Genomic DNA, 24,881 nt, shown 5'->3' with positions numbered 1-24,881 from the left:
GGAGAAGGACACTTACAAGGATAATGTGAGCGAGAGAAGGGGGGATCAGAGAGGCAGAATGAAAATTACAGACGGGCAGTGAAGACTGACAAAAGAGAGAGAGAGGAGGAGGGGGGCAGGGAGGGAAAGAGAGTGTTTAATCCCAGCCCACTTCATGACTACTGTGGACAGGCCAGCATATTGATACACACTCAAACACTGACTGACATCCATTATCCCCTACACACACACACACACACACACACACACACACACATTTGCCTCAGGCCTTAAGGCACAGCTTCAGAAAGCAATGGGCACATTGCACACACTGATCCATAAATGGCCCTGAATATCGGACGGACCTTCTGTGGAACAAGAAGGAGAAACAAGCAGCGCGGTTAGCGGCCATGGCGACGGACTGGCAGGGCAGCAGCGTAACGTCTGACGCACAGTCGCTGGCACACAGACGCGCTGCACCACCGTACACCCCGGACACCACCACCCAGAGAGAGACAGACACTTCCAGGGCTGGGAGCTGACAGGAGTAAAGACACTGTACCTATAAACCCTGACCCTGACGCACGCACGCAGGCACGCACGCACGCACGCACGCACGCACGCACGCAGGCACGCACGCACGCACGCACGCACGCACGCACGCACTCCGACTCATGTGCCCATCACACAGAACCTCAGACAGGACCCCTCCATGGCCCCCGGGAACACCTTGGTCTGCCAGACAAACAGGCTCCCCCCAAAGGCACGGGGGGGGTACTGTGGTGTAACTCGCACGCCCTGGAATTTGGCGCCTCCCCGGTTTTCACGGTAACACACGGGCGCCCACACACGCACACGTGCTCGAGAGGAACCCCACCCACCCCCACCGCCAGTCTCCAGTGCTCATAAATAAAATTTGAACTCAGAAGTTCCACATTTGTACGCCCCCTGCCAGCCCCCCTCCCCCCCTTCTCTCCCCCCCCCTTGTTTCTCTCTCTTTCGCCCAGTGTGACGGCTCACAGCACAGACTGTTCCTGCCCTGGAATGAACAGAACACACTGTTCTGTCTCTCTCAGTCTCCCTCTCTCTCTCTCTTTCCCTCTCTCTCTGTCTGTCTCTGTGCCCTCCCCTCCTCTCATGGGCTCCTTCCACCTCTGGGCTGAGGTGCCCCACCCGGTCCGCCCGGTCCTCCCCCCCCCCACCCCCCCTCCCTCCAGCATGCTCTCTCCATCTGAAACAAAGGTTCAGGCAGGGACACTGCACTGGTCGCACGGGGGCCGTGTGTTTACTCAACGCTGAGCGCCGAAGGTCTGCTTGGGGAGGCCGAGATGGTGAGCAGGCCAGAGATTGTGGGAGTGTGTGAGAGTGTCAGTGTGTCAGAGAGCATGCGCGTGTGTGAGACAGCGTGCGCTGTAGATACACACTGCAGCCGCTCACAGTTCTTCAGCTTCAGACCACTTCAGAATCCTGGCTGCACCTATAAAATTTTGCCACCCCCTTCCAGGAGGTCCAGCTCCGCATGGCCTGGCCTACCCCCCCAGGCCCTGTGCTGGACCCGCCTCCTTCAACTCCACAGCCCCCTGGGGCCAGCAGGCTGCAGGTCGAGTGGGTAAATCCTCCGCTGCGATTGGTCAGGGCTGGGGCGAGCGGGCATGGTCATTAGTGAGTCTCTCTCTCTCTCTCTCTGTTCCAGGCTGAATGTAGGAGGGGCTTCCTAGATGCCCCACCCCTCTCTCACTACAGCCCAACATTCCTGCTCCACAGAGCGCACCCAGCTAGGACCTGGGACAGAGCTCTCTGGGCCCCAACAGTGTATGAGAGATATCAGCATGTACTAATCACAGGAAGCAAAAATACGAAAGAGAGAGAGAGAGAGAGAAATGGGGAAGAGAGGGGGAGGGGTGGCGAGAGAGAGAGGGAAGAAAGGTGAGTCTGAGAAACAGAACAGAGAAAGAGGTGGATAAACTGAGACTGAGCGAGAGAAAGACAGATGGACAGAATGAGGGAATGAGAGAAGGGAGAGGTCTAGCACTCCTCCACCAGCAGCTGTAGAACCCCCACACCAGACTCCCCACCTCTACTACCCTCCCCCCACCACACCAAATGGGCTCCAGGAGTCACATGACCAATCCTCCCCCTCCCCCACAGCTGGCCCTTTCAGAAAGGGAAATTGAGAAAGAGAGGTTGGAAATTGGATTGGTGGGTGGTTTCCTGGTGATGCATTCTTGAACACCCACACGCTGGCATGTCAGGTGTGAGACAGACAGACGCACACACACACACACACACACGCACGCACACACACACACACACACACACTAAGGGCCTAACAACGAACACTTGGGCGCATTTAGAGACGGCCGTGTGCTGGCCCAGGTGGCCGTCTGTACCACTGACTGTGCATGTGACCGTTTCCTGGTCCTGGCCAGCCAATCGAATACCAAAACCATCGCCCTCAGGCCTCCTGACCTGCCTGACAGACCTCCTGAGAGCAGTGTGAAATCACGTGGGACGGGGAAGTCAACAGGGAATGAGTATCGCTGAAATAGGACCCGAAAACTTCCTGTCTGGTAACAGGTATGTAGGACCAGGTGGAGAGCAGAGAATGTTTTCAATTAACCTGGGGAAAGGGTGTGGCACATGAGGTGTACATTACCTGCAGGGCACTACACACACACACACACACACACAGGTGCACGCGCACTGCGGCGGTCTCTAACCTGCTAAAATAAGCAGGACGCCAGAAGCGATCCTGTGATTGTGATGCAAACGCGCCGCATTTGCATCCTGCCCTTCGCCCGGGGGTGCCGGCGCGCCGGCTTCCTGCTGGCTGCTCGGCGCCGAGCTCGCGGGCGCGGGCGCGGGAGCGGGGCTGGCCTCGAGGCTCGCGCGGAGCGGGGAGCTCAGGAGCCCGTCAGACACGTCTTTACACAAAGTCTGCGATCTTATCTCCCGCACCGGGCCACGTGCTGCGCGCATTCTTTCAGAAATGCACGCAGTCAAATGCAGAGGTATTGGGGGGGGGGGCTCGCTGACAGGGCTGTAACACCAACATGGATCACCTGATATGGAAATACCCTCAAATTAAAGCCGACGGTTTGTGCTTTTATCTCATATCTGTTGTTTTATTTCAAATCCAATGTGCTTTTCTATTTAACTGTATATAGACTACATTTAGGCTACGCATGGATGCCCTAAATGCTGGGCCGATGACAGTGATCAGCCTTTTCCGCAGACGTTGGCTAATTTTGAGGGTTCTGGTCCCCCTTCCGTATCGATGCCCCGCTCACACACGTCATCACCAGCGTGCCTATGGTAACTTTCGATTGGCCAAACGGGCGGCAGCGTCGTCTGAGGATCGTCTCTTCCTCACCGCGCGAGAGCGCCCCCTCTGGCCGACAGGGCACACGGCACAGGGCACCCGCAGTCTGCCCGCACTGCTGCGTGTGACGTCTAATCCTCCTCCGAGCTGCCTGCGCAGGTCGGCCGCGGAGTGGGCGGCGGCTCCGGCCGGCGGAAAGCGCTTCGCCGTACCGCTGCAAACGCCACGCCCGTTCAGAACCGGGAGAGGAGAACTTCGGAACAAACGCCGCGCGGCCCAACACAAACGCCATCACACCGCCACCCCTGCCACAGGCGCAGCGTGACCACCGCAGGAGAGCACTGCTCTGCATGCTCCTGTAAGCCTGGAGCATTTCCTCAATGCCACAAAGAAGAGTTTAGCAGTGCGTGTGACAGAGAGAGGCTGTGCTTGAGAGAGAGTGTGTGTGTGTGTGTGTTTGTGCACGTATGTGTGTGTGTGTGTGTGTGTGCGTGTATGTGTGTGTGTGTGTGTGTGTGTGCGCACGCATGTGTACACACGTGTGTGTTTCTGTTGACATGTGCTAACCTTCCACAGAATCTGATCACACCCCAACATTTGTTTGGGTCAGAGGCCAAAGTGACCATGTGACCACAGCCCTTATGGACGGAGTGTTGCTGTTTCAGTTGCGCTGGTAAGCTAGCGCATGTTGGCTCCGTTGGTGGAGCAGACCGGTCGTGACTCCCTGGCCAGTAGTCCGTTGGCTGCCAGCCTGACTGTAACTACGGCAACTCCCAGCAAAATTAGTCACTGAGTCCAAAGGAAGTGAGTGCACAGTCACCGTTATAGTGTCACAAGCTGTACGGATACAGACTCACACAAGCTCTCTCTCTCTCTCACACACACACCTCTACACTGTTACAACCTACAAAGATAAAGACCCACTCTCTCACACTCACACACACACACACACATGCACACCTCTACACTGTTAAAACCTACAAAGATAAAGGCCCACTCTCTCACACTCACACACACACACACACGCACACCTCTACACTGTTACAACCTACAAAGATAAAGACCCACTCTCTCACACTCTCACACACACACACACACACACACGCACACCTCTACACTGTTAAAACCTACAAAGATAAAGACCCACTCTCTCACACTCACACACACACACATGCACACCTCTACACTGTTAAAACCTACAAAGATAAAGACCCACTCTCTCACACTCACACACACACACACACACGCACATGCACACCTCTACACTGTTAAAACCTACAAAGATAAAGACCCACTCTCTCACACTCACACACTCACACACACGCACACCTCTACACTGTTAAAACCCACAAAGATAAAGACTCACTCTCTCACACACACACACACACACCTCTACCACACCATTAGAAACACATCTAATCAGATAATCTCTCTTTCAGCCAACCCCACGGTTTCAAGCATGGCCATGCCAATCAACCCCCCCTCCCCCTAACACTTAATCATCTATGTATTTTTGTATTTCCCAAGGGGACAACCTTTATCCACTTAGCATACATTTTAAATGCTGGTAATTTACACAAAGCTAATTTAGACTAAGTGCTGTGCCCAAGGGCACAACTGCAGCATCTTACCTGCTATATTGCGTTATGGGCCAAGTTTCCAAACAAGTCCACATAACTGCCCCATTTCACACATTTCTACATTTAAAACTCTTACACAAAACGCTCTACAAAATATCCAAAATTCTGCGCAGAAAAACGTGATTATGACAGGGCTGACTGCATAAAGCTTATGGTGAGAGCTTATAAAACATTTAAAATAATATGAAACATTTAGCAGAGGATTTTAACAGAGGTCATCTGCATTTAATGTGTCATTTTCAGCCCTATCACCACCACAACCCCACCATTACCAAACGCGCGTAATATTTTTAAAAAAGCAAAACAAAATAATATGGCACACCAAAGATCAAGAGGTCAGCTGGGACAGGAAGTCAGGCAGGTCACAGAGGATCAGAGTTATGAGTGTATGAGCCACTGAGGGCTGATCTGGAGCTAAGGAGTTACAGCAGAGTGTCCAGTCTCAATGAGAGAGTTACAGCAGGGTGTTCAGTCTCAATGAGAGAGTTACAGCAGGGTGTTCAGTCTCAATGAGAGAGTTACAGCAGAGTGTTCAGTCTCACTGAGAGAGTTACAGCAGAGTGTTCAGTCTCAATGAGAGAGTTACAGCAGGGTGTTCAGTCTCAATGAGAGAGCTACAGCAGGGTGTTCAGTCTCAATGAGAGAGTTACAGCAGAGTGTTCAGTCTCAATGAGAGAGTTACAGCAGGGTGTTCAGTCTCAATGAGAGAGTTACAGCAGGGTGTTCAGTCTCAATGAGAGAGTTACAGCAGGGTGTTCAGTCTCAATGAGAGAGCTACAGCAGGGTGTTCAGTCTCAATGAGAGAGTTACAGCAGAGTGTTCAGTCTCAATGAGAGAGTTACAGCAGGGTGTTCAGTCTCAATGAGAGAGTTACAGCAGGGTGTTCAGTCTCAATGAGAGAGTTACAGCAGGGTGTTCAGTCTCAATGAGAGAGTTACAGCAGGGTGTTCAGTCTCAATGAGAGAGCTACAGCAGGGTGCTCAGTCTCAATGAGAGAGTTACAGCAGGGTGTTCAGTCTCAATGAGAGAGTTACAGCAGGGTGTTCAGTCTCAATGAGAGAGTTACAGCAGGGTGTTCAGTCTCAATGAGAGAGCTACAGCAGGGTGTTCAGTCTCAATGAGAGAGTTACAGCAGGGTGTTCAGTCTCAATGAGAGAGTTACAGCAGGGTGTTCAGTCTCAATGAGAGAGTTACAGCAGGGTGTTCAGTCTCAATGAGAGAGTTACAGCAGGGTGTTCAGTCTCAATGAGAGAGTTACAGCAGGGTGTTCAGTCTCAATGACAGAGTTACAGCAGGGTGTTCAGTCTCAATGAGAGAGCTACAGCAGGGTGTTCAGTCTCAATGAGAGAGTTACAGCAGGGTGTTCAGTCTCAATGAGAGAGTTACAGCAGGGTGTTCAGTCTCAATGAGAGAGTTACAGCAGGGTGTTCAGTCTCAATGAGAGAGTTACAGCAGGGTGTTCAGTCTCAATGAGAGAGTTACAGCAGGGTGTTCAGTCTCAATGAGAGAGTTACAGCAGGGTGTTCAGTCTCAATGAGAGAGTTACAGCAGGGTGTTCAGTCTCAATGAGAGAGTTACAGCAGGGTGTTCAGTCTCAATGAGAGAGTTACAGCAGGGTGTTCAGTCTCAATGAGAGTGTTACAGCAGGGTGTTCAGTCTCAATGAGAGAGTTACAGCAGGGTGTTCAGTCTCAATGAGAGAGTTACAGCAGGGTGTTCAGTCTCAATGAGAGAGTTACAGCAGGGTGTTCAGTCTCAATGAGAGAGTTACAGCAGGGTGTTCAGTCTCAATGAGAGAGTTACAGCAGGGTGTTCAGTCTCAATGAGAGAGTTACAGCAGGGTGTTCAGTCTCAATGATAGAGTTACAGCAGGGTGTTCAGTCTCAATGAGAGAGTTACAGCAGGGTGTTCAGTCTCAATGAGAGAGTTACAGCAGGGTGTTCAGTCTCAATGAGAGAGTTACAGCAGGGTGTTCAGTCTCAATGATAGAGTTACAGCAGGGTGTTCAGTCTCAATGAGAGAGTTACAGCAGGGTGTTCAGTCTCAATGAGAGAGTTACAGCAGGGTGTTCAGTCTCAATGAGAGAGCTACAGCAGGGTGTTCAGTCTCAATGAGAGAGTTACAGCAGGGTGTTCAGTCTCAATGAGAGAGTTACAGCAGGGTGTTCAGTCTCAATGAGAGAGTTACAGCAGGGTGTTCAGTCTCAATGAGAGAGTTACAGCAGGGTGTTCAGTCTCAATGAGAGAGTTACAGCAGGGTGTTCAGTCTCAATGACAGAGTTACAGCAGGGTGTTCAGTCTCAATGACAGAGTTACAGCAGGGTGTTCAGTCTCAATGAGAGAGTTACAGCAGGGTGTTCAGTCTCAATGAGAGAGTTACAGCAGGGTGTTCAGTCTCAGTGAGAGAGTTACAGCAGGGTGTTCAGTCTCAATGAGAGAGTTACAGCAGGGTGTTCAGTCTCAATGAGAGAGTTACAGCAGGGTGTTCAGTCTCAGTGAGAGAGTTACAGCAGGGTGTTCAGTCTCAATGAGAGAGTTACAGCAGGGGGCTCAGTCTCAATGAGAGAGTTACAGCAGGGTGTTCAGTCTCAATGAGAGAGTTACAGCAGGGTGTTCAGTCTCAATGAGAGAGTTACAGCAGGGGGCTCGTTCACTCCAAGGGCCTCAGCTGATGAACCTGTCTGCCTTCTACAGCTCAGAGCTCCCCCAATTCCCACAGCTGCAACGTGACTCAGCTGGCACACAAGGGCATGCCTCTCCCTCTCTCTCTCGCTCTCTCTCTCCCAGTTTCCCCTACTCCCTCTCATCCTCACTCTCCCTCTCCTCTTTCTCCCCCCTCTCTCACTCACTCTCCAGCGAAGGTCAGGTTAGGCAGACTGATCGGCCGTCCGACGGCTGCCGGTGGGAAGAGCGCCCCCAACCCAGCCAGACACGCCCCGCCACCCCAGACGCCGACGCGCTGACCCACGCGGCTCGCACCGGAGCTGGCACCAGCGCTGGCGTCGGCAGCTCCCATTATCGGGATGCCCGCTGCCGGGCCTGACTGGCCAATGGTGTGGTGAAAGGTTTATGTAACCGTTTCCAAGAAAGGGAGGACAGGCCACATAAACATATGACACACACAAGGAAGGGGAGGGGCCTGCTCCGTCACCGGTGCATATGCAGGGCAGAATGCGCTTATGTCACAATGAGAAGCCCACAGAGCCAGGGCTGACTGGAGTTTAATATGAAAGAGCAAGTGTGTACAAACGCAGTCACACAGACACGCACACTCACCGACACACACTCACACACATGCAGACACAGACACACTCACACACATATGCGCACACTCACCGACACACACTCACACTCAGACACAGACACACTCACAGACACACACTCAGACACACACTCAGACACACACTCAGACACACACTCACACTCACACTCACAGACACACACTCAGACACACACTCACACTCACACTCAGACACAGACACACACACATGCACACACTCACAGACTCACACTCAGACACACACTCACATGTTTATTGATGACCCTCACTGCTTTGTTCTTTTGGCAGAAAGAGAACCTGACCCCAGACTCACCATGACTTAGCATTAGCAAATTTTCCTTCTCACCAGTGCTCACACACACACACACACACACTACAGGGTGGGGAAAGACTGCCTACCCGTACTGAACCCCTATACCTGTATTTACCCACCAATGAGAGGCGCCTAAATGATAGGTCCACACGTGCTGGCATTCTAAGCACTTGGTCAGTGTGGCCAGAGCCTGAACTTAGGCCACCGGGAGGTTGCAGATGCAAATCCTAAATGTGACACCATGAGCTTGAATTTTGCTTCAGGCTTCAGTAAACAAGCTACTGTATGAGTGTGATAGAGCTAGCATGATGTAAAAACGCTAACAGCTCCAGGTACGCATTACAAGGGCACCTGCCTAGCCAAGAAATGTCTCAAACTTGTTCTTCATTAGCCGAAACAAACTGCCAAAACAAGTACACTGACCCCTCCCCACTCTGGAGCAGAACTCAAACGTCTGCGCGTGACCTCTGCCCTCCCACACACAAGGCGCTAACAGGGGCCTCTTTACCGCCATACCCGCCAGCCAACCAATCAGCGTCTCACAGCCAGCAGCGTCCTGTGACATGTCTCCTAAAACGAAGGTGCGTGGAGCCCGGCGCAGTGGGGTTGTTCCTGCCCCAGAATAACGCTACGCTCACGTGGTGGCGTTAGCGTTTGAGGACCACCGCCACTGTGCGTTCGCAATGGACGACCGCGGCTTTCACGTCGCACTCCCGCGCAAAAACAACACCCCGTGAGTCGTTCTGCGTGTGGTTCCACTGGTGGGCTGACCTACAAGGTTCCTAATGGACTCCTTCCCCATTACGGTAGAAATGGAACCGATCTGGCCAATCGCACACGTGAAAGTCACACGACACAGCTGGGGGCGAAGAGGAAGATACCCTTCAAAAAAAAACAGCGCATATATACTTATATACTTATATTTCTACACCCAGCTGAAATGACACGTTGGCGGAAGCCTCGCTAAGAGGCTCAGCGATCGCTACGCCGTAGCCGCCGCGCTCCTCCGACAGTGACCCAGCGCCCGGCACAGAAAGACGCTCATCCCGCTAAATCTGATTACTGGATAAGAGGGGAGGCCAGGGCTCCCACAGGACCTAAAGCCAGGAGACACAGCTGCCCCGTCAGGGAGAGAGCCCAGCAATGTCGCTAATGGCATCCTGCTGCTGGGGGAAACACAGCTTACTCCACAGCCTCTCTTCTCAATAGCAAATAATCACACCACAGTTGTGTGCAATGTCCTTACATACACATAGGGATCCCGTGTGCATTTATAGCCAGCATCTGGAAACATTAATGGTGACCTCTTCTGAGTTCAGGTGCAGACAGATGTTGCTGATGTTTATTTCTAGTCTATGGACACAGAAAAAAAGCTTGCATTGAAGAATCACTCCAGTGAATCTAAATTTATAACACTGTACCTCAACCTTCTGTACTGACTGTAAATTTGATCTGGGAGCAGTGAGTGTGTGTGTGTGTGCGTGTGTGTGTGCATGTGTGTGAGTGAGTGTGTGTGTGTGCATGCATGTGTGTGAGTAAGTGTGTGTGTGTGCATGTGTTCCACATCCTCCAGGTCTGCAGCCCCCCTCCCCTCTTTCTGTCAGTAATTTGGGGGGGAAGCGGCCGTTCGTCCCGGCCTTGTGGGGAACGCACCCGGCCCCCGTCCCCAGACGCCCTCTCTGTCCCCAAAAAAGCCCCTGCCGTCCCAGGACAGGGCGTCCTGCCAGCTCTGGAGAGAGGAGCGCTCTCGCCTCTGGGGTGCTACAGGTAGGAGCGAGAGAGGGGGAGGGAGGGGAGAGGCAGTCCTGGGGCATTAAAGGGGAGCTTAAAGGGATCGCTCACTTTCTGACGTTTCGCCGAGTCAGTCAGAATAATACACAGGCATCCACAACAAGCAGCACAGGGGCGACACCGCTGAGAAGACTAATTAATATACAGAAAAAGCACAGAAACAAGGATTCACCTGGTGGGGGGGATTTCAGAAACGCGAGACCTCCAGTGCCACCAGGCTTGAGCAGGGATGCTAACGCGGATGCGCATCTTCCGTCCGCCCGAGGGGGAGCGGCTGGCTCGTGCCCCGTCCCGTGATGAGCAGGGGGAGCTCGGGGTGCCACAGCGGTGGGAGCACAACTGAATTTCATTCAACGCCGTCATCACCATCATCATCCTCACTGTAATTATCACAAGCACCCTTCTGTGTGTCATCACGCTGGTGAATGAATTGAGTGGCCTCAGTGCGCATATTAACATGAGTGTGTAGGAGGCAAGATAAAACAATAACAAATAAATCATGAACCAAGTCATCAGCACAGACACACAGAGAAAGAGAGAGAGAGAGAGAGAGAGAGAGAGAGAGAGAGAGAGAGAGAAACCTACAATGAGGTGGCAGGGTAGAAAGAGAGGCCATGTTTGGGAGAAGCCGGCAGTGGGGTGGTAAACATGCAGAAGACACCAGAGGTAGGTGGGCGGAGCCACTGGAGAAGACTTCCTTTACAGATAAGTCAACTACATGGCCTGCTTAGTGTGTGTGTGTGTGTGTGTGTGTGTGTGTGTGAATGTGTCTGTCCGTCTGTGTGTATTGTACAGGCCAAAAGTATTAGGCCACCAGTGGGTTTTTTTTTATTTTAGGTAGAAAAGAATTCCATTAATTTATCCATATTTATTGAATAAACTAGTACTTTTTTTCTTCCAATTTCTCCCAACAATAACACAAAAAGATTAGTTTTACTTAAAAATAACCTTATACACAACTTTCCACAAACTAGCCTCCTTTGGCTTTAATTACAATTACACAAATTATTGGAAGTCTATTTAATCATTTTGCAAAGTGGGAGGTTCAGGGCTGAGAGGGAGGTGGAGAGGTACTTAAACTGACAGAAATCTTATCTACCTTAAGTTTTAAAAGCACAGGTAGCCTAATACCATTGGACTGTAGCGTTTTGGTTTGTTATTAAATAAATATGTGCATATATTAACTGTATTCCTCTCTACGTAAGGTTTTTTTTTTTTAAACCACAGGTGGCCTAATACCTTTGGCCTGTATGTCTGTGTGTGGTCTGACACGCTCGCTCACTCACTCGCTCACACACACACACACACACACACACGCTTGCACACACACACACACACACACCACGGCTCACTGCTCAACAGAACCGTGCAGGGGAAGGCCGGGGGCGAAGGTCCAAAGAGCCATAAATGGGGCTTTTGAGGAACGCTACGGCAGACCTAGGGCTAATATTTCCACAGGGGAATCTTCCCGAAGCCCCTCCCACAGCAGACAAACCCCCGCCCACAGGCTCCACAGCTGCAGAGCCAGGTCCTAACATGACAAGACCCCCCCCCCCCCCCCCCCCCCGACCCCCCCCGCACTGACAGCTCAGGCCAGGCGCTCTACCCTGCCCGCGTACCGCCAACACAGACAACCCCGAGGCCACAGCCACCTTGAGAGCAATTAGGAGGGGGGGGGGGAGGGTAGAGGAGAGAGAGAGAGGGCAAGAGTAAGGGGGGGGGGTGGGCAAGAGAGAAGGAAAGGGGAGAGAGAATGGAAGGAGAAAGCAGACAGAGAGAAAGGAGGAATACAGAAGAAAGGCAAAGGAAGGAGAGAGAGGGTGAGAGAAGGAGCCTGCTGTACAGAAGGGCAGAGTGAAATGAGGGCCGTTACAGTCAGGCCCAGGTCCTCACGCTGGGGAAACAAAGAGCAGCAATCAGCACACACAGCCGGCGCACTCTCCACTCCCACTGGCATGAGGGCAAACTCACACAGCCCAAACCCCAACCCCACCCCAGACCCCTCCAACCTCGCAGACACCGAGCCCATCTGCACCTCAGTCCCACCGCCAAGACCCCCCCCCCACCACACCAAACCCAAACACCCCCGCCTTTCCCCATCTCCCAGGGGAACCAGCAGCTGTGTGGGTTTGTAAAAACCAGGATGGACCTCTCAATCATCACTTACCCCTGACAAAAAAAACAAAAAACAAATTCAGCTCTCTCTACTCTTTGCCTAGGAACGCAAGTTTTTCCTCAGGCTCTTTGTTCACGATAATGATTCCTCTTTGGAAAAGCACAGCTACCACAAAAAAGCTACCACAAAACAACTCGCTCTCATCCAATTGATCCATTCACAAAGATTGGTGATTAAAATCTTACTGCACGCATGTAGCACGCTGTGCCTCTTCTGCGTTCTGACGCATGACGGACTGATGCAGCAGGAGCTCAGAAGCGTGCGGCACGGTGGGTGGGCAGCAGATACAGTGCCAGATCAGCATTCTTCCTCATGTTCACATGGGTCCTGACAACTCTCTCTGGACCCGTATACACGACTGTTCTGGGACCTTATGTATTCATAAGCCCTTACATTATGCTCTATCTGGAACCTGTGAATTTCTAGAACCCTTACGCTCTACTGCCTCTGGAAACTTTCCACTCTACTATTACTGTAACTCTGACATTTGTTGTTTCTGGAACCTTTACATTCTACTGTTTCTGGAACCCTTACATTCTACTGGTTCTGGAACCCTTACATTCTACTGTTTTTGGAAACCTTACATTCTGTCTCTGGAATCCCCACATTCGACCGTTTCTGGAACTCGTACGCTCTACTGTCTGGCCTGACGTTTTGCCACCTCGCTCCCCGGGTGTGTAGTTGTGGTGGCAGCTGAAAGCTGAGGCTGGCTGGCGTGGAGACGTTTACTGCTGCTCAACATTTTCATTGAGGAAAAAGCCACAAGGTGTGATGGCATCACCTCGCTGCCTCAAAACGGCCCAACCGTCAACCACAGCTGCAGCTGCCCAGATTCTGTCAAACATGCATCCTGCAAACCCGGCCCTAGGGAGAGCTCACCAGCAGGATGGGGAGGGGGGCTGGGGAACGAGGAGAGGGGCCAGAGAGTGGGGATGGGGGGCTGAGGAACGGGGAAGGGATCTGGGGAACGAGAAGGGGGGCTGGGGAGCGGGGCTGAGGAGCGGGAATGGGGGCTGAGGAGCAGGGAGGTGGGGCTGGGAAGCAAGGAGGGGGACTGAGGAGCAGGGAGCAGGGAGGGGTGCTGAGGAGCGGGGAGGGGTGCTGAGGAGCAGGGAGGGGTGCTGAGGAGCAGGGAGGGGGGCTGGGGGGAGGGAAGAGGGGTAGGATCCCCCCCACGGGCCTCCGCCCACACTTAACCCATCAAAAACATAAATCCATCGCAAAGTACAAATCGCTTAACAAGAGCCAACCCACCCTACCCATCTGTTTCACCAAGGCAAAGCAGGGCCAGTCCGCTATGACCGGGGCAGATTACAGGCAGAGCAGCTGATGATCTCCACAGCGCTCAGTTAAATAGCTGCAGGCCCCTGGTTGCCCCACCCCCTGCGATCGCAGCCCAGGCGGCGTGGAAGTGCTCCTTTTACGACACGTCTCCCCCGCTACGCAGCCGGTCGCCCCCGCTAAGATCTACAGCGCAGTTCCTGCGGCTCTCCCCCCCCGCTGAGTCAGCTGTAATCTGATCCAGTAATTATTTTACAGAAAAATATAGCTATAAAACCAAAACCCTGTAAGCGCTCCTCCTCCTTCCTCCGGCAGGCCTGAATTTCACCAAAAACTTCAGGTGCGTGCTCCCCCGCCGGCTCTGCCATTAAACTCCTACGCTGTGTCAGACCGAACACTGACAGCGCAAATCCACTTAAAGGTGCGATTCCTGCCCCCGTGTTCAAGGCCTCTTGTGAACAAACAGTGAAGTGCTGGCGTCTGACCAGTGTCCAAGTCCACCGCCCCGGACCGTACGGATCAGGAGACAGCGCTCACAGTCAGATGCGTAACGAGATAGGACGCATATCGCGACACGCATCATGATATTCTACTTCCCTGTACTAAATATAAGCCTATCAAAACAGCTCACACGCAGTATCCAAATCCTACAAGTACACTTTCATGTAATGGCTATAAACGTGACTGACAAAACATCTTTTCAATCTGTTCATTGGCTAAAACAATGCTTCACTGACTGAATCATTTAAAAACACGAGAATTTAACACGTGGGTGGGGGGTGTGGTCACAAAAGGTAATCATTATACATCATCTAAAAGTTTTAAAAAGGAATAAAGTAAAAATATCTAGAGTGCGCTGTACGGACGAGACTGTGAAACCCCGATGCGAGCGGGCGTGTAGATATTCACGCGTTCCTTCAAGTGGCGCACATGTGGAGCTGAGCACTGCTGGCACTGCTGGCACTGCTGGCACTGCGGTCTGCACGTATACAAAGCCCGCGGGCGCGGAGCAGCTGGCCGGAGGCGGCACATTCGGCCAGGGTGGCGCGCGTCGGAGGCAGAGAGAGGCCGCTCGTTCTCCCCACGGCGTCCCACCCACCCGCTCTCCTCGGGGCGATCCCAGATCAGCTCGGCACGCCTCTGCTGGGGCTGTGCGCCCCTCCCGCCTGACCCCGGATCAGCTTAACTCTCTCCCAGCTTAACGCCTCCGTTGGGGACTGCTCATTTGAGTCCAGCTGATCCCAGATCAGCTCCTCTGTGTCCCAGGGGCTCCTCTCACAAGCCAGGCTTTATAACCGGTTCTGCATTTAAGTGCTTCATTTAAGTCATTGATTGGCTAAAGAGTCCACACACCTTGTTTGTGAAGTCTGTATTGGCACCAGATTGACAGGAAATCACAAAAACCCACAGGCACTGTAGCCCCCCCCAGGAATGAAGTTTGAGATCTTTGTACAAGACACACCAAATGGCGCATTCCACAGGCCTTAAGACCCTTGCAGACCAGTAAGACGAGACAAAGCGAGTCAAGGCAGTAAGGTTTTATGGCTCTCGGAGATGAAAGTGTGAAACACTAAAGACTTTCTGTGAGGAGGGAATTCACAGACGACAGTGTCGCTGCTCTGTGGCCATTATGTGGTGGTGAGCTGTGTGCGACATCCTTTTTCGGCTTCAGAATTTCAGCAGAAATATATTAAGCATCATAAGTGAAAAGAAAAACGTACGGGACAGCAGCACTAGTCCATCCCAAATTACTATAGGCCTGCACAGGGCCTCTAGCCACTTCATTTTGGGGTTGGCAAATACTTTTTACCATCTTATTAGCCACAACATGGCTTGATGTATGTGGCAGCATACTCACTTGGCCCTGTGTACTCAACCCAAAACACTGGCTACACTCACAGCGGGTTCCATCTTGCATGGTTTAGCAAAACAGTTGGGACATGGAGGTGTAGTTTGGTAAAAAAAAAGGCAAATTTTCCAAATACATAGAAAAAATAGGGGATGTGTGTATCAGTTCTCCCCTCTCACAAATAAATTAAGTGAGTGTGTGTGTGTGTGTGTGTGGGGGGGGGGGGGGGGGGGGGGGGGGTGAAGCATACGTCACACAGGCTCACTTTGTGAATGTATCTCTCAGCAACCAAACACAGCTGCACTCCCCAGGAGCAATATTTAGCCGAAGACACCACAAAACTGGCATCAATAATTCATTGATCTTCCACCGGAGAAGGTGGCCTCTATCAGTTAACCTGACAGAGAGCCTTGTAGTCAGCTAGAGCAAATGGACTAAATCAGCCACTTCAAACAAGCGGATGTGCAGCAGCAAGTGCGGTTACAAGGACAGAGGGAAGCGTAACAGCTGTAGTTTATTCTTCCATGGCTACTCGGTCAACTGATTAAGTGTCAAGGCTATCTATAGATTTATTGTGTTACTTTCCATTACAGAATGATTAGCCTATTTTTTGTGCATTCAAAATTCATGGCAAATGCTTACAGAAAAGAAATCGTTTCAGAATGTCTTTGTCACTGTGGGTAGGAGGTCAGGCTGTGTCACTGTGGGTGACACAGCCTGACGTTCAGCTTAGCCAGTGTGAGTCAAGCGCTTTCTGGAAGAGCTTGTGAGACTTGGACAGACTCAAGTTGCAACTCACCAAGTGCTGCCGGGCCAATTTCACAACCCAAAGTCAGCGTGACGCAACAGATAATGAAACCAAAAGAATACTGCTATGTTGTATTGCCAAAACGTCAGTCCACTTGGCCAGACTGCCAAACCAAAGTCGTACTTACTTAACAGTGACTATGGAAACACAAATATTACGTTCTGCTAAGGAAAGGTGTATCTCATAATTGCAACTGAAATTTAAAAGGTGTTTGCTGACCATAAAAGGTGGAGTTCAATCCCACAAGCTTGTGTAAATCCTGTGACAATTCACCAAATTTGGTTGAAAAACTCAAATGAGGGGCAATAGTAACTTTCAGTCTTACATAAGCTTTAAAACGAGTCTGAAGAGATGGCTCTGCCCTCTATAGGCAGGGGAAGGAGCTACATAAATTTGGTGAATCAAAGGCACTTGAAGCACTGGCGTGTTGGTAGGCCTTCCACACTTGTATCAGAAAATGTTTTGGTTTTTTTTCTGTGCAGCTACGAACGTTCGTCTTATAAAACAAAGTTTTGTTTATGCGGACCACGTTTGTCCGTATTATTTACAGCGAAAGTGTAAACTTCCACAGTGTTACTTAAACAAATTTTAATTAGGATTTAAGATCTGAGAATATTAAAGTCAGACCTCAAACTATTTATTAAATACGTTAGAAGTCAGTTGTCCTACACAAGTTCGATAACAAAATTTCCCAAGACTTCTAAAACTGTTGCAGCTTTAATAATGTCGCGACAGATGATCCAGAAACTTGCTCACGTCACTATTTATGGGAAGAATGCCTTATTTTATGAACGTTTTTCATAAATTAAGACTGCAAACCCTGAAAAAAGTCTATTAAACGTAGGCTACTCGTATAAAAAAGCTTGTATATAATAGGCAGCTCAGGAGAACGTCTGGAAAAACTACCATACTGAACAGGACTGCGGTAAGGTCATGCAAAATTATGTTCCAGCATTGCACAGTAGTAAAATTCTAGTAAAACTTATCCAAAAAGAAAAAGTATCCAAACAACGTATTGCTTTCCGTGCTACATGATATATGGCGGTTTTACCCATCTTAAACACACCGCGGTGAAAAGAAGAGGTGGAAGGGCTCATTTTAAACCAGGGTCATTTCAAACGAGATACCTAGTTAAGCATCTGTGCATTGGAGTGAGAAGAGCACATGACAAACCGTGACACACTTTCGCCGAGTCTAAATCGCACTTAGCGTGAATTGAGTAAGCGAACATAAAAAGAAATGCGGCAGGAATACACTGAAGCAGAACATCCATGATTGATTACTATCATACATTAGCCACACTCGCTGGGCACTCTGTAGCCAGCTCCGTCGCACAGTAACGCGTGCCCGCAATGAAATAACAATGGGAGACATTTTGTATCTCCTTGCAACACTTCAGTCAAAAGTATGGGTGGTATTTTTACTCTGTGCCCTTTAACATACGAGAATGTCTGTGATATAAAAGCCATAACCCCGAAGGGCCATTCGGTTAATTTGTCAATTACGCTAGAAAGGGACATTGATTCGTCATTATTAAATCCCCTAGCCTGCAAGCTAACCAGGCTAAACAAATGAGTCTTGGGTTCTTTCGACTCATATTCAGTCTGGCCCCAAGCAGGCATTACACGATCATAAAACGACAAAAGCAAAAAGAACCACACAGTTTAGTCTTAAGCGTACAGTAGCCCAATACCGGCAAATGGGGATCAGTCTTCCGTTAGTCAGCCAACTGCTTGCTTACGTTACCTTCAATTCAAACTGCCCGAGGTTGGTTTGCTTCGCTCTTCCCTGCGGTCCAGATTAGAAATCCAACTATTTAGGAAGACGATGACCAGTACGACCTTTCCGCTATGCACAGGCTGGCACTCCAGAGATAAGGTTGCCAACTTAATTCGTGTTCGTTTTTATTCTGTAGGCTACTACAGTCTACCCAGTAATGTGTATTCCTTTACCTCCAGAACGACCAGCGACCTAGTCCGATGATTAGCCCAGCTATTTTCTCTAAGTTGTATTCTCCATCTCAGTATTTATGGGTGGAAATGTGTTTCCAATGTAGATACGATACAGCAGCAAGTATGTTTCAGCGATGGCTCGACCAGGAGCGTTTGTAGTTGGACCCGGTTAGCAGCGGTTCGTTTCTAAGACGCGGCATGGGGATGTTCCTTAAACTGAGAGTAGCCTGTGCACTAGATAGATTCTGTGGTCCGTGCACTCGGCAGTGTTTGCCTAGTAGGCTTCGCTGCATACCTCCCTCTATTGCACAATGGGCTGCTATAATTTATTCATGAGATCATGAGGATGGAGGTTCTCTGTCGGAGGGGAAAAAGGCAGTTTTTGTCTCTCTCTCGTCGCCCTCTTGACTGACTTCTAGCCGTCAGACCAGAGCAGTAGACCGACGATTGGAAAGCGCCACACCAGATGATTCGCTTTTCTCGTATACCTATAGCACCTTGAATACAAATGCAAATATCGCCATTTCGGCTCTTGAGGACGAACTGATTCGTTGTTCTGACAATTCAACGCATCGATTTTGAGCCAAGATGGTCAAGCTAGGGTTAATCACTGTTGTGAAAGAAACTGTTATACACGAAGAAACGACTGTTATAGGTGTGATGCAACATGTTAAGGTCTTCATATTTGCTGTCTGCAATTAGCATTGAATGGCATTAGGCTTTTCTTGTCATATCTCAATCTGCAACCACAAAGTTAGTTACACTACTTCTAAATTATTTACAGAGGGCGCTCTTTGCAATTTTCGAACTTGGATTAATTTAAATATTATCTACAAATTAAATGAAGAGAAATAATTGGCGAGATTAATGTACTTTATCACAAAATATTTAAAAAAAATAAAAAGCCAAAAGGGATCAGAGGTCAAAAATAAACATCAGACAAGTCTAATTGACTCAAATCAAAATGTATTTGTACAGCACATTTTACAAACAATTGTCATTATACACTTCACAGTAAACCCTAGCCTAACCCCCACAAGAGCAAGCCTAGGGCAACGGGGGCAAGGAAAAAACTCCCAGAGTGGGACAGATAGGAAGAAACATTGGGAGGAACCAGACTCAATGAGGCATCCAGTCGACATAGTGGGGCGACATAGCTCAGGAGGTAAGACCGATTGTCTGGCAGTCGGAGGGTTGCCGGTTCAAACCCCGCCCTGGGAGTGTCGAAGTGTTCTTGAGCAAGACACTTAACCCCTAACTGCTCTGGTGAATGAGAGGCATCAATTGTAAAGTGCTTTGGATGAAAGCGCTATATAAATGCAGTCTGTTTACCGTTTACCGTTATCCAGTCCTCCTCTGGTCAGTTTAGGGGGTGGATTTTAATGACCAAAACAGTAGGCTACATCAGTCAATGTCCATGTTAATGAATTAGCCGCAGCTAGGTGGCAGTCCTGAGATGGTGGGTTGGGGGAGCGTTGGTGGAGAGAGGAAGGTGTCAATGTGGGGGTCAGGCAGGGATGGTGGGGAGGCCAGATGACAGCAAGTGCCCGACTGGTGATATAGGGATGAAAAATTGAGAATAGGCAGTAAGGGACACCATTTGGGGATTTCACAAGTGACCGGGAGTCACTTATAGCTGCGTAGCTACTAGGAGGGAGATTAAGAACCGATGCTGGAAACAACCCTACCCACTTACAAGAGCCTGCCAGGAAAAGTGGGATCACAGCTCTTGGCTGATGACAGCAAGGAATGGATGCCACCCCGTAATACTGTAAGGCTGCAGGCTTCTCCTGCCCTGTCTCCAGTCTATAACTAAAGTCAATAAAGTCAATTTTAGCATTTTTTACTTAGTTCATCACACTGTTTAAAATATATGATTATCACATTACCAAACAGATCCTTACAGGTTCAACATAAGGTGTAATTTTGGCAAATACAAAAAATAATGAGTATCTACAACTGGTTTGTTTAAATGTAAAAATAAATAATAAGAATAAGAATAAGAGGAAGAAAAAGAAGAAGAAAGGTAATTGAACACCAAAAACTTTCAGTTTATGGAGAGGAAGTTCACGTCATGCAGTAGCCTCACTGTTGTGCCTACGCCCTAAAAAGCTTTGTGTTACTGAAGGGGTCGGACACAGTTTGGAAGTGCACTGTAAGTTGGCCTCCCTCTGCTGAAGGTCTCCTCTGGGCAGGGAGCTGTGGATGGACTACTGAACTGTGCATCCTGTGCTGGATTGCAGCCCAAAAAGGAGGGGGGGGGGGGGGTCAAGGGGTTGCAAGAACGGTGCATGTACTGGCCGGCAGGATAGCACAAAAGAGAGGTCAGAGAACTTAAACTCAACCACACCCTCGCCTGACTCAAAGCACCAGCAGAGAGGGAATTCCAATTCAGGGAGATAGATGTGAGAGTTTTAAAAAATTATAGCTGCGCAAACAGCATTCCCCCCAGCACAAGACATTAGCTAACATCTCATTTTCATAAGAAAACTCCTGGATTAGAGCAGATTATGAAATAATCATGTATAGCCTTTCTTCATTTCTGTGCTGCTGCAGAGAATGTGTTTTTCACTACCATTTATGCAAGTGTCATCATGAGGTGGAATACATGTGTATATGTGAATATGTATATATAATATATACACATAAGATGGAGATATGTGTGTGTATGTGTTAGAGAGATAGAGAGAAAGTGTATAATAAACATATTATCCTGTTTTACCTATTCAAACCTGCAATGTGTTTACCCACAATACAACAGCACCCCCCACCCCTCAACACTCACACCAGTATCCCACTAATGGCCTTTCTTTCAGTGGACTAATAAACTTTTGTTTCATGTTCTGAACAGAATAGACCAAATTTATTACATACAGCATATGTCTATATTGTTATATACAGTACCTATATATAGGTACATGCCACTAGTTTGCTGTGTGTTTTACAAGCCTTCATTCCTTTATAATCTCGTTGTGCTGTTTATGTCTGTTTTTCAGCCCTGATTCCCAAGAGCATGCCAGAGCATACCGATTCTGCCTTTTCCCAGCGTCAGAGGACAGTTTTCCATTCCTCTGAATTTGCTCAGGCTTTTTTGTCACCCCCCTCCCTGCATTCCAACTTTATTTAGGTTGGCTTTTAATAGTCCATTTGTTTTTATGTTGGATTTTATGTTTGATTTTAGATTTTTTTTTTTTTAAGTCTTAAACTGTTTGGATGAATACATTACAAAACACAACACAATAATTACACTAATTAATTGAACAAGTTCTGTCCTATTATGTCACATTCATTTGTGTTTCATGCTTGGACTGGCTTTGTTTGACTTCAGTTTTTAAGGTCCCCCAATGTTCAAATCAGGCAGTTTATATTTCCCACCACCAGTGGGGAATGGGCCCTCATATGGCCCTCTACTTGGCGGTGGTCATGTCACATAGACACAGGGAGCCCAGAGCAGTCTTTATCTAATCTTTGGTCGCGGACCCCTTAACCCAAGGCAGTTGAGCCACACCCCCGCGTGCAGACGAGAGGGCCCCTGGAATATGACATAACAGTAATCAGGGAGGAGAAAGCAGGCTAAACTGCATGTTCTGTGTACTAGCTTCAAACGCGAGGGCACGGGGGCGTGGGGTAAACACCGCTAATGCATGCACCACTCAAACGCACCGCTGCAGGCAGAGAGCAACATGTGGAGGGACAGAAAGGGATTACAGAGACAGGGGAAGGATGAGGAGAAAGAGAGGGATGACTGCAAGAGGAGGATGATAAGGGGAGAGAAATAGATGACAGTTAGGGTCCCTCTTGCAGTGGACCTCATGTGGAAGTTCCTCTGGAAGGGAATAAGAAGGTGAAATTATTATGGGGGACAAGAAGTCACTCAACAGGTCATGTGACTGGATGCTGTATCCTTCCAATAATATTTTGTGCCAACTGAGAATTCAAAGCATCCACAAACCCACACATCCTAGAATAAACTAAGAGCTGCCCTGAGTGCAAACCTGCACTGCAAACGTGACATGGCTTTCTGTGCTTATGTTCTTTAATCTCATAGGGTCCCTGGGTCCAGGCTCCTCCCTCATTTTTAGGCCATTTACCGGGGTGGAGGTTGGGCACCAAGATGGCAGCAGTGGCCTCTTGGGGGGGTTTTCTGTTCCCACCAAAAACAGCAACTTCTAGTTCATCCTCCTGTGTCGTGAGGTTGTGTTACATTTTAAAGGGGAGGAGAAAGTTTGATCACACACACTGGATTTCCTAGTTCAATAACCAAGGCACGTGTCTGAAATAAAATAAATACAAATTTATTGTATCTCAGGAAAAATGCTAACCAGTACAAAAAGGAACAGACTTGAGGGGTTCAAAAGATTTCATTGTAGGGTATTACTTCAGAGGATACAAACTATCTGTGGGGGAACCCCCAAACGGTAAACGTCACGGTGCCTTGTTAATGTCACACATGAACTAAGAACCAGAGGGACCAAATGACTAAATAGCATCATTTAAACAGCTTCAACTTCCAATCAGTCATCAGATCTGAACTGTCTGGTTAATTTTCTGCTTCCTGCAAATGTCCCCACACCTGTGACTCATGAAATGCAATCTGGTCTGAAATCCTGCACGAGGCCTTGTTCCTGTACACAGCATGCTAGTCCAACACAAGCACCTGCAGCCCTCCCACAGCCGGTCAGTGATCCGCGCTCCAGCGTGTCCTCCCTTTTATTTCTGGGAAAAAAGGGAAAAAGAACAGTCTCCAAGACACTGAGTCAATAAGATACTTAAACAACCAAGTAACGGGCCATACCACTTTTACCAGAATGAGGGGTGGACAGATTCCACCCCCACCCCCCCGACACCGGATGGTCTGTTCCACCCATGACGGCTGGAGCACATCATGGGAATCAGCCTGCACAGAGCTCTGGGCGTTAGGCTGAAGCTGCAGAGAGAGGCACAACGAATGGTGCCAAAGATTCTGGGGGAGAGCAACGAGGACGGCAGCCTCTGCCACCGCGGGACCAGGGACCGGGACTGGGGACCGGGGACCAACAAAGCCAGCCGGCTCTCTTCGGCTGGCTTCAGGGGTTGGAGGGAAACTGCACAGCAGTGTCTTCCTCACAGGTGTGAGTACGGTGGGAGGAGGAGGAGGAGGAGGAGGAGGAGAAGGAGAGCGGAGGAGGAAAACAAACAAGTTAGATGATCAGGTAAAGAAAGATACCTCAGAGGAGCGACTGTGCGGTCGCTCAGAAGGGGCAGGGGAGAATCGGGAGATAAGTGTTTCTTTCCAGTCCGCTTGCGTATCAGATCATCTCATCTTGTCCTACGAAGGGATGAGGGATTCCCTCGTAGCGACAGGCAGACTCAGACTACAGGGTTTATATTTGGCTGCAAATCTTATGTCAGCCTATGGTCTACACTGGGAGGCAGCTGTCCGTTTGGCAAAGAACAAAACCCGAAACAAATCTACCGTTTCAACTGCCCATTAACAGAATTGCATCAGAAAAGCAGCCAGACAAAAGCAGGACTGTGAGCAGGTGGAATTCCAGTGTAAGAAGCGGATGAATCCCTCATTACCTCTCTTAGGCTCACTGCTACTCGTGCCTGAATGCCAGGTGACCAGGAACATGCACACGCACACCACACACACACACACACACACACACGCACACAGACACATACACGCGCACACACACACATGCACACGAACACGTACACACGCACGCACACGCACACACGGACATGCGCAAGGGCACACACATGCACATGAACACACACACACGCACACACATGCACACACACACACACCACAGCACTGTCCAAAAGAGGTGTCAGCTGACCTGCAGGTGTGTGCGTGTGGGGGGGGTGGCAGCATTGTATAAGTCAGTCTGTGCATCATTCAGCAGGAGACACAGATGAGGGGTTGGGGGGGGGGGGGGAGTCAGCCCTGAGTAGTTCAGCTCCCTGTCGCCTTGGAAACAGGAGCTCAGATTCCTGAATTTTCTTCCTCCTTTCCCCTTGCCTGCAGCACAGGGGACCAGCGACCCCCCCGAACCTGCTGCTGAACGCTCTCCACCTACAAACCTGCTGCAGTCATTCAGCACTGTCACCGAGTAAACCACCGGCCTGTCCTCTTAAACCAGACCAGGCACTCACACATACAGTGCAGACTCACACACTGCATGTGTGTACACACAAACCTACACCACAAACACATACACACAACCCAACCTCAGAGCACATGCACACACACACGCACGCACAGAGCACACAGCCCCCTCTGCGTGACAGGTGTAAATGCTCCTCCAGTGATCCCGACCCTGAGTGATGATATTATGACGGGTCGCTGCAGAGCTCTGACCTCAGAGTTCAGCCAGGGCCACTGAGAGGAGGTGCATCCTCTCTCCTCTCTCCTTATTCCTCTCTCCTCTCTCCTCATCCCTCTCTCCTCCCGTCTGTTCTGCACAGATGAAACACAAGGGAGCCTGCAGATGCCATGACTGCTTT

General features: G+C 49.7%; 1 protein-coding gene across 2 annotated transcripts in view; it reads right to left on the bottom strand.

The window, feature by feature from the left end:
• The window catches only part of zmiz2 (zinc finger, MIZ-type containing 2), a 43,958-nt gene extending 25,119 nt beyond the window's left edge, over positions 1-18,839 (bottom strand). Inside the window, exon 1 of one of the 2 annotated variants that reach the window (XM_035391339.1) lies at positions 18,390-18,839. The gene's annotated coding sequence lies outside the window, so the exon portion shown is untranslated. Of the gene's footprint in view, positions 1-18,183 lie in introns of both variants that reach the window. The other variant, XM_035391338.1, reaches the window with a different exon arrangement.
• Positions 18,840-24,881: the final 6,042 nt, after the last annotated feature.

The sequence above is a fragment of the Anguilla anguilla genome, chromosome 14 (assembly GCF_013347855.1).
Source record: "Anguilla anguilla isolate fAngAng1 chromosome 14, fAngAng1.pri, whole genome shotgun sequence".
Taxonomy (NCBI): Eukaryota; Metazoa; Chordata; class Actinopteri; order Anguilliformes; family Anguillidae; genus Anguilla; species Anguilla anguilla.
Note: the sequence above shows the minus strand (reverse complement) of the source record. Positions and strands in the feature narration are given on the sequence as shown.